Source organism: Odocoileus virginianus, chromosome 16, assembly GCF_023699985.2.
Source record: "Odocoileus virginianus isolate 20LAN1187 ecotype Illinois chromosome 16, Ovbor_1.2, whole genome shotgun sequence".
NCBI classification, from domain to species: domain Eukaryota; kingdom Metazoa; phylum Chordata; class Mammalia; order Artiodactyla; family Cervidae; genus Odocoileus; species Odocoileus virginianus.
The window spans coordinates 386695-400448 of record NC_069689.1 but is presented as its reverse complement, the minus strand read 5'-3'; the positions used below and the strand labels follow the sequence as shown (position 1 = coordinate 400448).

General features: G+C 55.5%; 1 long non-coding RNA gene across 4 annotated transcripts in view; it reads left to right on the top strand.

The window, feature by feature from the left end:
* Positions 1-13754, top strand: part of LOC110139844 (uncharacterized) — a 54271-nt gene that overhangs the window by 2964 nt on the left and 37553 nt on the right. For all 4 annotated transcript variants that reach the window (XR_011491659.1, XR_011491657.1, XR_011491660.1 and 1 more), the window contains exon 2: positions 11558-12568. This is a non-coding gene — a long non-coding RNA (uncharacterized lncRNA). The remainder of the gene's footprint in view (positions 1-11557; positions 12569-13754) is intronic.

Sequence of the window (13754 nt, the reverse complement as noted above, 5' to 3'; positions counted from 1 at the left end):
ATAATGCACCATGCAGAGGCATTGCTGAGCTCAGCCAGGTCCCAGACATGGCTGTTTTCCAGTCTGCTCTGGTGGGAGGCGGGAGTGAAGCCCTCGGGGGTCCATCACTGGACCCCATAAATGTGGGATGCTGGGAGGTGGGAAGAAGCTGGACTCAAAGACTTGAGCCTGCTCCCTTGAAACCTCGTCTCAGTCACTTCATCCGTAGAATGGGTGCTGAGGAGCCCCTACTCCTTAAAGCATCGTGAGGCATGGCAGAGAGTTGCTAGGTGAATTCTAGGGTTCTTTGTGGGATTGCGGGATGTCCTTCCTCTGTGGGTTCCAGGAAAGCAGGGTAGGCACCAGGCTGGGGTGGGGAGGCAGCTGAGGGGAGAAGAGAGAAGCCTGGTGGCACTGAGGCAGGGGTTATTCATCCAACTCCGTGGTCAAAGTCCAATGTGATCCTGGTCCTGCCCCCTCCAGCCTCAAAGCCCAGCTCCCTTTCCACGAGCGCTTCTGTGGTCTCAGAATCAAGGCTGGGGGAAGAACAGAGGCTCTGTTCTGTTCTCCTCTGAGCCTTTGCAGTTCCTCCACAGGCAAGATGGAGGCGCCTTCACCCTATCTCTGCAGATCCGTCCTTAAAGAGTCTCCCTCCTGACAAAGCCTTTCCACTCTCCTTGGCGAGAAGGGATGGCAGCTTCCTTTGCTGAGTTTCTAGAGCTTGAACCAGACCCGAAGCACTCACCATAGGCAGGCTCTGTTCTAAGTATGTTGTAGAGATGAATTTGATTTCATCCCTGTAGGAACCTAGTGAGGCAGCTGCCACTACATCTATCCTACCGAAGGGGCAGTGTAGCAGGAAGCGGTCAAGGAACCTGTCCCAGTGCAGGAGGTGGCTCCAGAGTCCACTCTCTTAACCACCTGCCCAGACTCTGGGGATGGCTCTCCTGTCCTTAATTGGCCTTCGGGTCCCCCGAGGCAGGGCTTATGCTCCCCACTTCTTCACTGACTAGGGCTGGGATCTTGTCATTGCAGGGCCTAGGGCTCCCCGCTCCCAGCTCAGGGGAACTCAGAGCAGGGCCTGGAGGTCTTACAATACCCACCCTGCCCTACTCCCCCCATCCTCCAGGCTCCAAGTCTGGCTCCAACATTCTGAGGCTGTCCTGAATGCGGCCCTTCCCTGCAATAAAGCACATCAACACATGGGAGAGGAGGAGACTGGGACTGAGGTGGTTTGTCCCGTTGCTTCTGGCATGCTACCATATTTCTTCGGGCCCTGCCAGGCTATGGGCCTCTGCTTCAGCCTGGGAGGGGGCTTGTGGGCACCCCGCGCTCTGTGTCCCTGCACATGGGCTGTGTGGAGCCTCAGACACCAGCATTTGGAGGCCCGGCATATGCCAAGGGGGTGTGGGTCTCCATTTCTAAAAGCCTCTCCTGGCAGAAATGCCACCAGTGGGTCTGAAATACACATGGAAGCCATGAATCACACGTCCTTCCCCTTCTGCCACCCAGGCAAATCCCCGCTCCAGGAGCCCAGGCAGGACAAGCTTGGAGCTGTGGCAGGGGACTCACTATGACTCTAACACCAGCATCTACACGGGGTTCTTGTGCTGGGCCTGGAGCTGGGTCGGGCCGGGGGAGGTGGGTAGGGAGCTGGGTAGTGCCCACTCCTTTGGTGCCTCCCTCGTGGTGCTCTGCACTGGGCCCTAATGAATCCACAGCCCCCTCTGAGACCTCCAGGGTTCTATCAGCAGGCAGCCCAGGGAGAAGGTGAGGCATAGCCCCCCAGCTGGGGGGGAAGGTTGAGTACTTCTCTTCTCCAACCTGGGATAAGGACACCAGGGTTCATCTTTTCAACACATACCTCCCAGCAGCCCCATTCGACCAGGCCCAGACTGCGCACCAGGGACACAGATGTGACCAAGGCTGGGGGCTTGCACTGTCCCCGGGGAGCCTGTAGTGGGTGTGGCAGCAAGCAGAGTGTGATGTGATACACAGGATGGTCGGCACATAAGTGGGGGAGCCCCTCAGCCAGCCCTTCCTCACCCTAGGATGCATGCGGGCAGAGGAGTAAATGGAGGGTATCCCGGAGCTGGAAGGGGTTTTGAAGGGTGAGTAGGAGTGTGTCAGGTGAGAAAGGAGTGAGGAAGGGGTGGGTTCCTGCAGAGGGAGCCACAGGAGCAAAGGCGGGAAGGCGAGAGGCGCCTGGCACCCTGGGTGAAGGGCAGACAGTCTGGATGCGTGCTGAGGAGGGGTGGCGAGAGATGAGGCTGGTGTGGCTGCAGGGCCCAGTCATGGGGACTTTAATGCCAGGCTGGTGTCTAAGCCTATCATAGTCAAGAGAGGTGGGCTGGGCCGGAGCTAGATGCTGGCATCAAGCCTGAGGATGAATTTCCCAAGACCACGGGTGCTTCCCTGGTGACTCAGGTAGTAAAGAATCTGCAATGCAGGAGACCCCAGTTTGATCCCTGGGTCAGGAAGATCCCCTGGAGGAGGGAATGTCTACCCACTCCAGTATTCTTGCCTAGAGAATCTCATGGACAGGGCTACCGTCCATAGGGTTGCAAAGAGTCGGACGCGACTGAGCGACTAACAGTTTCACACTTTTCCCAGGATAAGACCTGGTTGCCTTGTAACCATGCCCGGCGAGCTGCAGAGGGCACCAGAGCCCAGAGAGGGCAGGGAGTTGCCCTGCCTCCCACAGACCTCAGTGGCAGAGCCAGCTTGGCATTCATAGCTTGTCAGGGTTGGGAAAGCCAGGCTGCCTCAGGATCCATGCGGGGTAGGGGTGGGGTGGTGTTGGAAATCACAGTCTATCAGAGTTGGAAGGACGGAAACCTTCTGGAGGAAAGAGTGGCCCTGATGGGGTAGGGCTGGGACGTTGGCCACTGAGAAACTGGGGATGATGGGGAGCCAGCCTCCGGCAGGTAAACTTAAAATACTGCCCTTTCTCTGGGTGGGCCACCTATCTTGACATCTTGGAGCCACCAGGCCAGCCCGATCTCACCTCACAGGAAGCAGACTTAGCCAGGATTTCTCAGCTCCCTCCCACCCTGTGGCTCTGTAATGTCCTTCTTCTTAGAGCAGGAACCTGGAAACCTCAGTCTGTGCCTCTCAGCTCCCTCGGGGGCAGCCAGCCTTCTGGGGGATGGTTTGATTGGGATGGGAGGACCAAGGCCTTGCCTGGTGGGGGAGGGCTCAGAGGGGGTCTGCAAGGACCTCATGCCAGGCCCGGCTCATCGGCTCACCCTCACTGGGGTGAGGGGCTAGAGGTGGGGAGGGAGGTGAAGGAAGAGGAAGACTTGGCCCCACCTTCAGGGGGGTGGTCCTAGACTGAGGGAGGAGACAGTGCCCTAGCCTGTGGAGCCCCAGTTTGAGGGGGGAGCCGTGGCCCTGCTCGGGAGCACGTCTGGCAGGGAGGCAGGACCCACACACTCCCGATAAGGACACATGAAAAGAACAGATGGTGCCAACAAGTGCAAATTAATTGAGCGAAGCCTGTGTACATAGGTGCCGTGAACAGGCAGGCTGACAGGCCTGGGAGGGATGGGGGTGGGGGGAGGATGGGTGAGAAGCTGTAACGAGCACTTATCGATGTCTCCCTGGGTCTGCAGTCGCTAGCGCGGTTATTGACAAAGCCTGTCTATAAATCTCCTGGCTGTGTCTCCAGAAACCTTAATTACGGGGCCTCATTACCCCTCACACCTCTAGGCACAGGGGACCAACCTGAGCCGTGGCGGCTGCTGACATTCCGGCTGGCCTGTGACAGCGGGTTGAGCCGCTGCAACAAGAGATGCTCAGCTGGGATGCCTAAGGGGATATGACTTAGGGTCCCAGGCCCCTAAGAGTGGGCAGAGGTTCGGCCTCCAGACCAAAGGCAGCGGGGTGGAAGGGACTTTGAGGCCAGGGAGATCAGGGTTCGCCTTCCAGTTTTGCCAGTTACTCCTGGCTCTACCAGGCACTTGGCCACTCTGAGCCTCAGTTTCCTCATCTGTACAATGGGAACAGGACTGGGGTGAAGACTAAGCGGGCAGTGTCTGTAACAGTCAAGCACTGTGCCTGGCACTGTTTGCATGTGCAACACAGCCCTTCCCTCTCCTCTTGGTCACTCTGCTTGAAGTCACCAAGAAAGAAGGCAGTGGTCCCTTGCATGCCAGGAGCTGGCCTGGCACACCCAGCTGGACCTTGGTGTTCTCCTATTGAACGTAATTTCACAGCATCATACAAGGCCACTCTCTGACCAGCAAGACACTCCGTAATCGTGTCTGAACACAGCTGAAATGTGACCATTGCCCAAACCACAAGGGTGACAAGACAGCAGCCTTTCCTGGCTAATACAAGTGCCTGCTGCTTCTTTACCAGGAACAGTTGTAGTTCTCGTTGTTTTCCCACCTTCTGGATGAGAATCACTAAAATCCTCGCTTATAGAACTATCCCCCCTCCTGAGAGCATCTGACTAGAGAAAAGCCCTCTGTCCTTGAAGTCTGCCCTGAATCACCCATCAGGAGCCTGAGTCCTTCCTGTCCTTTGCCAGCACAACTTCCTAAGGTCCCTACCCACCTTCTCGGTCATCTTCGGCTAGAGGAGTTGAGAGTATTTGTAGAACATCATTTGTTTTGATTAGCGTGCTCCACGCCTGAATTCTAGACTCATTTTCAGCACCCTTCCCCTCCACAGTTCATCATTTCTGTAAAGGTGTGTGTGTCCACCACTTCTCATTCAGTATCCCCTCCTTAGGCCAGAAGCAAAGATGCCCTGGAGCAGACTGCAATAGCGAGAGGTCTTTGGGCTAACTGCTAGGTCTCTGGTGCGGAGGAAGGAGCCCCAGGCTAGACGTCTGGACCTCCTGCCTGATTCAAGGGGGCTGAGACAATCTGGAGCTGAGAGAGGGACAGTGAATGGGGAGGGGCTGGGGTGACAGAGGAGTTGGAGGTGGGGTCTCTCTTCCTTCTTTCCGGGGCTCACCTTAGCCTCTGGAAAGCCAGGGTCCTCTACTCCAAAGGCCTGGACCTGATGTACCCAAGGCCAAGACTCCCAGGGCTTTCTGGGGGTGGCTGGCATGCCTAGGCAATGCCCCAGGGTACCTGGGGATGGGCAGGTATATTTCCCCACCCCTGGGAGCTTACCGACCTTGTCTCTGCCTCTCTAGCCCCATTGAGTTTCTTTTTAAGAAATCTTTATGTCATCTGCCCCACACCCTCAGTGGCTGGACCCTTTCTGGCTGGTTGTCCCCTCCTGTCTGCATTCCAGCCCGGCAGTGCTAGAGACTGGGCTCCATTTCTGCCAGGCTCCAGACTCATCCCTTAGCTTCACAGAGTATTTCTGTTTTCAGGCTCCTGGGCGGTGCTTCTGGATAACTATGTTATGCTTTGCCTTCGGAAGCTTGAGCCACAAGGCAAGTGGGTCCCTTCAAAGCTCCTTCTCACCTGACTGGTGACCCAGCCTCTTTTAGGCACTTTGCCCTCATGACTCGACCCCTCCCCATCCTGGGAAGCCCACCCACCCCACACCGGGCCCTGGTCCTCACAGATAGGCAGCAATGAGGGGATGGGCTTCATGGGGTGGTGGAGGGAGGTGGTGCTGCTGCTGCTGAGGGCTCCCTCTCTACCCAGTCTCTCGGGGTGCCCATGCCCCCGGCCAGCTAAGGCCCAGGTTCAAATCCTGACTAGTCAGACTTGCTCCAAGCACAAGTCCTGCCTCAGGGCCAGCTCCCCTCCCACTTTTAATGTCAGGTCCCAAGTCCCTCCTCATGAGACAGCAGTAAGATCACACGCTCCAGAGGATTTGGGAAGGTCTGGGTTGGGTAAGGCAGAGATCCATACACAGTGGGGGACTGGATTCCCCAAGGGAGTGGCTATGTTGTCTGATATGAGCATCTTGGAGGGGCTGAGAGAGGAAATCTGGTCTCCCCTCCTCCCATTCCCCAAACTCTCCCATACTGTCCTCCTCACCTCCTGCTGTGAATATTAAGCCCCTTCACAGCTCACAGAACCCTTTCCAGGCACCATGAAATTTTTAAAGCCAGTCTGTAGCATTAGCATAAGCATTATCATTATTTCCATTTCACAGGTGAAAAGACTGAGGTTCCTATAGGTGCTGGCTGGGTACTGAGTGGGAAGCAAACTTCCTATCTCTGATCCAGACCTGTCTTCTCCCCAGGTCACGTGGTTGCTTAGGAGGGACATTTTACGCATCCGTGGACCCATTTATGGAGCATATATCCAGGCTCCCAAGAATGTGTGCAGAGTAGAGGAGCAAAGGCCTTGAGCTGTGAGCAAGCATGAGTAGGGTTGGGTGTGGGTAGAATATTCTGGGCTGGGGCACAGGCTTCAGAGGTCACAGGGGTCATCAGGCCGAGGGGCTCATGCAGCAGGTAAGGGAACTGTGGAAGGGTTTAGAGCCGGGAGCAACACATCTGATGGCTCTGTGCCAGGGCAGAGGGGGTCAAGTGTACAGGAGAGTCCCATCTGGACTGTCGGCTCCTGGACCCCGAGCTCGCTTCCCGAGGGAGCCCCTCCGGCATACCACAGGAGCCCCCACCCCTGAAAGGAGAAGGTCAGAGGAGGGGCCCTCATCTTGGCCGTCAGGAGACTCTCCCCCAGCTGCGAGCAGGACTCAGGGACCGTGAGATGCCGCCAGTCCTCTGAGGCAGTCCAGCCGCCAGGCCCATGCCTTGGCTGGCCCTTCAAAATCCCTGAGCCGCTATCTGGCCATCCCCAGTGTCCACCGCAGCAAGGTGGATTTGCATATCTGAGGGTGAAAAAAAAAACATTCTGCCGCAAAAGCTTAGCGCCACCAGGGCTTCGAGCCCCCTTTTGTCTGTTTGAGTAAGAGCCGGCTGAAGGATAATTAGTCCCCTGTGGGCAACGCTGCCCCCCTCCTTGAAGATTTAAAGGCACAGCCCTCCTACTCAACCCCTTCTCCTCTCCCACAGTTCCCACCGGCCTCGCAGCCCTCCCCTTGCGCCCCTCCCACCCCGTCAGCCTGGTCCCGGCTGCAGCGCCGAGGAGGGGAGGGCTGCGGCTGGAGGAGCGATGAATGGGCATTTTATCTGATTAAACTGGGAGCGAACTGGCCCTTCTCTATTATCTTTGGACCTGATTGGATATTTAACACCAAGTGTAGTGTGTGTGTGTCTGTGTGTGTGTGCGCACGCACGTGCATGAACTGGGCTTTTCTAGTCCACGTCGGGAGGAAATTGGATTGTACTGAAAAGCATTTAATCTGAGCTCAGAAGCCCACCCTAATAGAGTCACTAAGCTGGAGGAGGAACAGCTCTGCCCTTGGCCCTGGACAAAAAGGGGCCCTGCTCTGGGCCCTGTGTCTTATATGGAGTCCTACCCCAGCTCTCTTAGGGCCGCACCCTCCCCTTGGGGTGGGAGGAGTTGGTGGGGCCGAGGGGCTGTGCACAGGAGGGGTCTGAGTACCGCTCTAGACCACACCCTGGAACAGGGGACCCTGGAGTCCCCTCCTGCTTCTAGTGCTTGTCCTCCTAGAGGGGACGGTGCACCCTTACACAGGTGAAAGGTCTCCCACGGCCACTGGGTCAGTAGGGTGTGGGGCTGAAACCGAGCCGGATGAGAAGGAAAGGGGGTGCCTCCTGTGTGATGTGGGGGCGCTAGGGGTGGGAGCCGGGAGCTGTGCTCCCCATGTCGCCAGGGTCCAGTGTGGAATCAGAATCCTGAGGTTATTTCTAAGATATTCATATGTAAGACATATGTTTTTAACATATATAAGATATATATATAAATATATATATTATATATTTGTCAAGATAGAAGAATAGAATGTATATAAGAGTTAGTGGGGTCTGGCTTGATTTATAACTTATTATTTGGGGTGTAGGTAATGTGATGTATCGATCTCCACATGTATTCTCCAGAGTTTGGGGTGGGCTTTCGGAGGGGACCTGCAGCCACAGAGCTCTGTTTTGGAGTTAAATTGAGACCAAGGCAGTCCTCCCACCCAGACAGGCTGGGAAGACGATGAGTCAGGCCCTCGACTTCTGAGTCACCAGGCTTGGCCACGGCAGCTGCAGGAGCAGACCCTGGGCTGAGACCCCAGACCTGTGCTGGACTAATGAATGCTCTCCTTCAGTCTCACCCTGTGGCCCTGAGACAGTTATTGAGCTTCCAGCAGTTTTTCCAACCGGAAAATGGGGATGATCATTGTACATCCTTGATCAGATTGGTTCAAGGATGAAATAAGATTATGACAAAGATCTGGGAGCAGAGTAAGGACTCAGTAAAAGACTGATGGAATAATTAGTAGTATTAAAAGGAGGGCTAAGCTGGTTGTTTGTGGAAAAGGATGGGTCCCATTTTCCAGCTTAGCAAATCTCTCCCAGTCTCCCCTGGTTCTGTAGTCCCCTCCTACCCTCCGCAATCGATGACTGGAGCCCTCAGCAATTTATGGCCTCATCATCTTGGCTTTATTTACAGAGAGAGCTCCACTCCTGCCCCACCCACCCACTATTTAATCAAGGAACTGAGATGGACAGTGATACAGGGCAGCAAGAGCCGTCTCACTAAGGAGCGAGCCCGAAGGCCATCCTGCCCTCCACATGCCTTGTTTGCTGGGATGAAGGAGAACATCATGAAGACCAGGCTTCTCACTCCACAGAGGAGGGAGGCGGAGGCCCAGAGAAGGAAGGAGTCAGCCAGGTTGTCTCCCCAAGTCAGTAGTAGAACAGAAACTGGGCCCCAGGCCTTCAGATGCCTTTCCCATCCAGTGCTCTCTCAGTTGTTAATTTCCCTTCTTCCTGGTGGCCCCCTCATCCTCTCCCCCTCTGAGCCCAGTCTTTGAGTGCTTGGGGTTAAGCCCTGATTTGGCCAATTTCCATTTCATAGATAAAGAAATTGAAGTCCAGAGAGGGAAGAGACTATCCCAAAGGCTCCACAGTATCTCTTGGTGAGATACTAGGCCAGGGTCCCTCTTGGGGGATATGGACACACACACACACACACACACACACACACACACACGTAATCACTCAACAGACTGCTCTTGCAGGAACAAGTTCACTCACCTACACCTCTCTTCTACTGGCAAATCAATGATCTACCACGGTTTTCATACCAACAACCCCTGGCAGCAGTGCTGTCTGTGGACCCTACTTGGCATTCTTTATGAAATGTGCCCTGCCTGGCAGTGGGGTTAGGGTTACGTATATCCCCTTTGTGCTCCTACAATCAATCCCCTGAGCAGACTGTTCCCCAGCCGTGGACACACTCTCCTCCCGTGAATTCTGATGTGTCTCTTCTGTCTCATCAGAAAAGACCAACTCATTAGAAAAGACACTGATGTTGTGGGGAGAAGAGGACGACAGAAGATGAGATGGTTGGATGGCATCACCAACTCAATGGACATGAGTTTGAGCAAACTCAGGGAAATGGTGAAGGACAGGGAAGCCTTGCATGGGGCAGTCCATGGGGTCGCAAAGGGTCGGACATGACTGAGTGATTGAACAACGACTGTTCTGTTGAATTGGGCTTCCTGAGGACAGGGACCTTTGTAGGGGGTTATCGTAATGTTACTGTCACTGAGCCTGGGGACAAGCTTTTGGAAAGGGATCAAAAGGGAGGGTCTGGGTGAGTTGTGCTACCTCCCTCTTTCTCTCTCCGTCCGAAAGGACCCCATGAATGCAGTGACTATTAATAAGGTTCTTGCAAAGTGGACAGCCCTTTACAGTTTCCCATGTACCACCATCCACTCTCTTATAAATCCTCTCAAAAGCCTCAAAAGCTGGGTAGGGGAAGAGGATTCCCTCCTTTTAACAGATGAGGTGGCCTAGAGAGGTAGAATGACTTTTCCAAGGTCCCACAGCTCCTGAGTGGTGGAGACAGGACTCAAACCTGTTATAGCTGCGCAGATGAGTAGATAGGTCTGCAGGGGGAGATAACAGGGCTTGGAAGAGAGTAGATGCTCAAAAACCTGGTTGAATGAATGAGTGAGTGAATGAATGAACAAGTGAGTTCATATGCCTGACTGCAAAGTCTGCTGGGAAGGGGGACTGTCTCAGGGCATGTGGGGGTGGAGGAGTGTTTGACATTTTTGTTCCCTGTGCCCACATGCCCTTGTCTTAGCTCCTCAAGCCCCTGTCAGACTCAGGGGAGAGCTGTTTCTCCTTTGCAGTCCCTGGGGGAAGCACTGCTTTCTCACTCCCCTCCCCAGGCTGGCCCACTTCCCTTGGCCTCTGCAGACTAACCCCAGTTAGGCAGGGGGCCTTCTCCATGGAATCATGCCTCCCCATCTCTAGATCTGCCCCTGACATCTGTGAGGCCCAGGATAAGGGCACAAACAGAGGCTACCAGCAGGTGCCCACACTCCCCGATGCACAGCTCTCTCCTTGGCTTATGGGTGCAGCCCCAAATGTGTTGGATCTTGGGAGGATAGACTTTGGCAAGAGCCCTGCACAGCCCTCAGAAGCAGGCTCAGGTCTACTCAGGCAGGGAATTCTGGGGTCTCGGATACCAAAAGACTGGTCTAGACTGTGGGGCTTGGGCTCCAGAGTACATTTACCTGGCCCTGTGGACCCCTTGCTTTCTGGGGAGAGATGAGGCTGGGGGGAGCCCAGAAAGGACCCTTATAAATCATCTAAGGATGGTATCCCTCTCCCGTCCTGTCTAATACCCTGGTTCCAAGGGCCCTGGGGACCTTTCCTGTGGCTAAGCCACTTGCCACTCTGGTCAAGTTGGTTAGAAAAACAAACCCACTCCAGTGGCCAGTGGCTTTCCCTGGACTGGTTGCTGGTTGACCCTAGGCTCCCCACCAGCTCCAGGGACCTGGAAGGGGTGTGGGATGGTGTGGGAGGGAGTGAGCCCACAAGTGAGAGAGTATGTGGAGTGGGGGAGGTGGAGCCAGCTTGCAGGGGGCCTCGTTCAGCTACACACACACACACACACAGACACACACAGACACACACACACAGCAAGACAATAAATCGACAAACACTTAATCTTTCTGCAAATTGAAACGAAGCTGTAAATATCTGCCGCATCCCAGCAGCTGAGTTATGAGTCTCGTTTATTAATCTCTTTAGTCCCAGGTGATGGATGGAGGAGGAGAATGGCCCACCGGGGAGATGACGGGGATGGGGGGAAGGAGGGAGAAGTGGGTCAGGAGGCTGGGAACAGCCCTTCTGCAGAAGGGGTCAGGGTGGGGAGGCCTGTGAGATGCATGCTTCCCCCCTTTCATTCTCTGTCTCCAAAAGCCCCACCAACACAGTGACTATATAAGCTTCCTGCAAAACGGACAGGCTCTTACAGTTTCTAATGCACTGTACTGTCATCCACTCTCTGGTTAATCCTCCCTACAGCCTCAAGAGGTTGTGTGTGGGTGGGGAGGGGGTGGATTTCTTGCACTTTAACAACAAGGAGACAGGCCCAGAGAGGTGGAGTGATTTATCCAAGGTCACACAGCTCTTGAGAGGTGGAGACAAGCTCAGACTGGCTAGAGCTGCATGGCTGAGAGGAGGGGGGAGGAGGGGTCTGCAGAGGGAGATAACAGAGGCGGGTAGGATGAGATCCATGTTTCTCTCAAATGCTTGGTAAGCACCTTTTCCTCTCTCGCTCTGTAGGGACTGGAGGAGGAAGAGAAGGACAGAGTAGAAGCCGAGTGGAGCTGGTGACGGCTTTCAGCCAAGCCCGGGAGCTGTGACTGCTGCATCCTCACAAGATTTATTTTTAGACAGCCCCCGAGTGCCAGCATGCAGGGCTTACCACTCGGGCTGCAGGAGTGCAGGGGAGGAGCTGAGGCGGGCTGGAGTCCCGAGAAGACCTTCTATCTGCAGGAGCTGGGCTCGGGATGGGAGTGGATCTGGTGCCTGTGTGCGATGAACACGTATCCTTAAATGAGCCTTAAGCCAGGTGGCCAGAACAGGGGTGCTTGTGGAGTGACAGGGACAGAAGCCTGACCTGGAAAGTCAGACCACGGGCACTGGGCTGCGGAGTCGGGGACTACGGAGACTGGGGTGTTGGAGCAGGAGGGATGGGGTGACAGTGCTGTTCCTGGAACACAGCTGGTGGCCCATAGCGGGCACCGAGTCAGGGCCATCTGACTGGAGGCTGAGGCGGGCACCAGAGGGCTGTGCTTTCACTCTGTCTCCATCTGTCTCTCTTGTATCTTTCCTCCCTCTTGTGGACCAAAGATCTGGGTGGGGCTCAGACTCTCAGGACCCGGGTGATCTTCCTCCCAGGGTGGGCTCCTGGTTTTTTGGGGGCTGACCCCAGGCTCTTGGCCTTGTGATGTTCACAACCTGAGCTGATGTTCCTGCTCCTGGCTGCCACTGATGTGCGTGGCGTCCATGCTTGGGGACCACTGTTGGCAGCTGCCTCCTACCCAAGACCCATCACCTGCTAACTACGTGGTGCTTGGGGAGCCGAGGTTGGTGCTGAAACTCACCTCATCAGTCTGCATACCTCTTCCCAGGCCAGAGTCTGGGGGGCAGGACCAAGGTTCCAGTCACAGCCCAGTGGCCCAGGGGGCTTGGGAACATCTGCTCCAACCTCCTCTGCAGACAGAAGAAGCGACTGGGGCCCAGAGGAGGGAAGGAAGTTCAAGGTCACTTCAAGGAGGCGGTGAGAGTGCTGTGAGTGTGGGGCACAGTGTGGCGCTGGGCTGACAGGGGGAGGGTATATGTCCTATGACTGTGGAGGGCTGAGGGGGGCTGAGGGGGCTACTACCGTGAAAGGAGCAGGGCTGGGGCAGGGGCAGGGGAGCGCCCACACCATGACCTCATCCTGATTTGCCTGGGGCTCAGGTTTAGCACTGCAAGTCCTATGTCCTGGGATCCCTCAATCTTGGGAAAACAGGGGCGGTTGGAGGCCATGAAGACCATGCCAGGCAGACTTGCAGGCCCAGGCTCACAGGTGTCTCTGCCACATGCCAGCCCTTCCTGAAGGCCCCTCACCAGTTCCATTTGACCCTGAGAGGCAGGCAAGGCAGGTAAGTGGTTCTCTTCAATTATAGATGGAGAAATCAAGGCCCAGGGACACAAAGGGCTCCAAGTCACCTTGGGAAGGCACAGCAGAGCCAACCCCTCTCTGCCTGGCTGGGAAGGAAGCTGTCCCTGGGCTGGGAGGTCTGCGCCCGGGTCGCCCGAGCCCCCACCTCCACAGCTGTGTGACCTGGGAGGAGCCACAGCGCCTGCCGCCTTCCTTCCTTACCTCATCCTTGAAATGGGGCCCTTTGTCTTGGGGAAATGACGTCCAGAGGAGCTGAAGTCAACCTACTAGGTTAAATGGGGGTGGGGACAGCTGGCGAAGGGGACACAAAGTAAACAGGGGGTGGGCGGACATCAAGGGATCATTGGGGGTTCAGCAGACTCAAGAGAGGAAGAGAAACAAAAGTGTAATGCTCAGAGCAGGGCAGGTATGTGGGGACCAATAAGGGGAAAGATGAAGGGAGGGGGCTAGACTTTCAAACAGAGAATGAAAGAAATGAGTTATTCCAGTGTGGTGAGGTTGGAAAAACTCCACTGAATCTTTAAACAACCCTCGTCAATTATTCATCTGCTGGTATGAGGGCCCTCTGGTCTGCCACAAATCTCCTCTGAGCAGTGCAGGAAAGGAGGGAGGGAAGGAAACAGAGGGGGCATGGCTGGGGGGGTGGCGCTGGAGGAGCGAGAGAGAAAAGGGCAAATATTTACTGGCTACTGTGTACCTACTCTGCCCCTCCTACCTGCTGGGAACTTCCAGAGCTGGGTGCCTGGGCCTCTTCCCACCCCACACCCCCTACCACCTTCCAGACTCCCGCACAGTTGGGCACATGGCTGG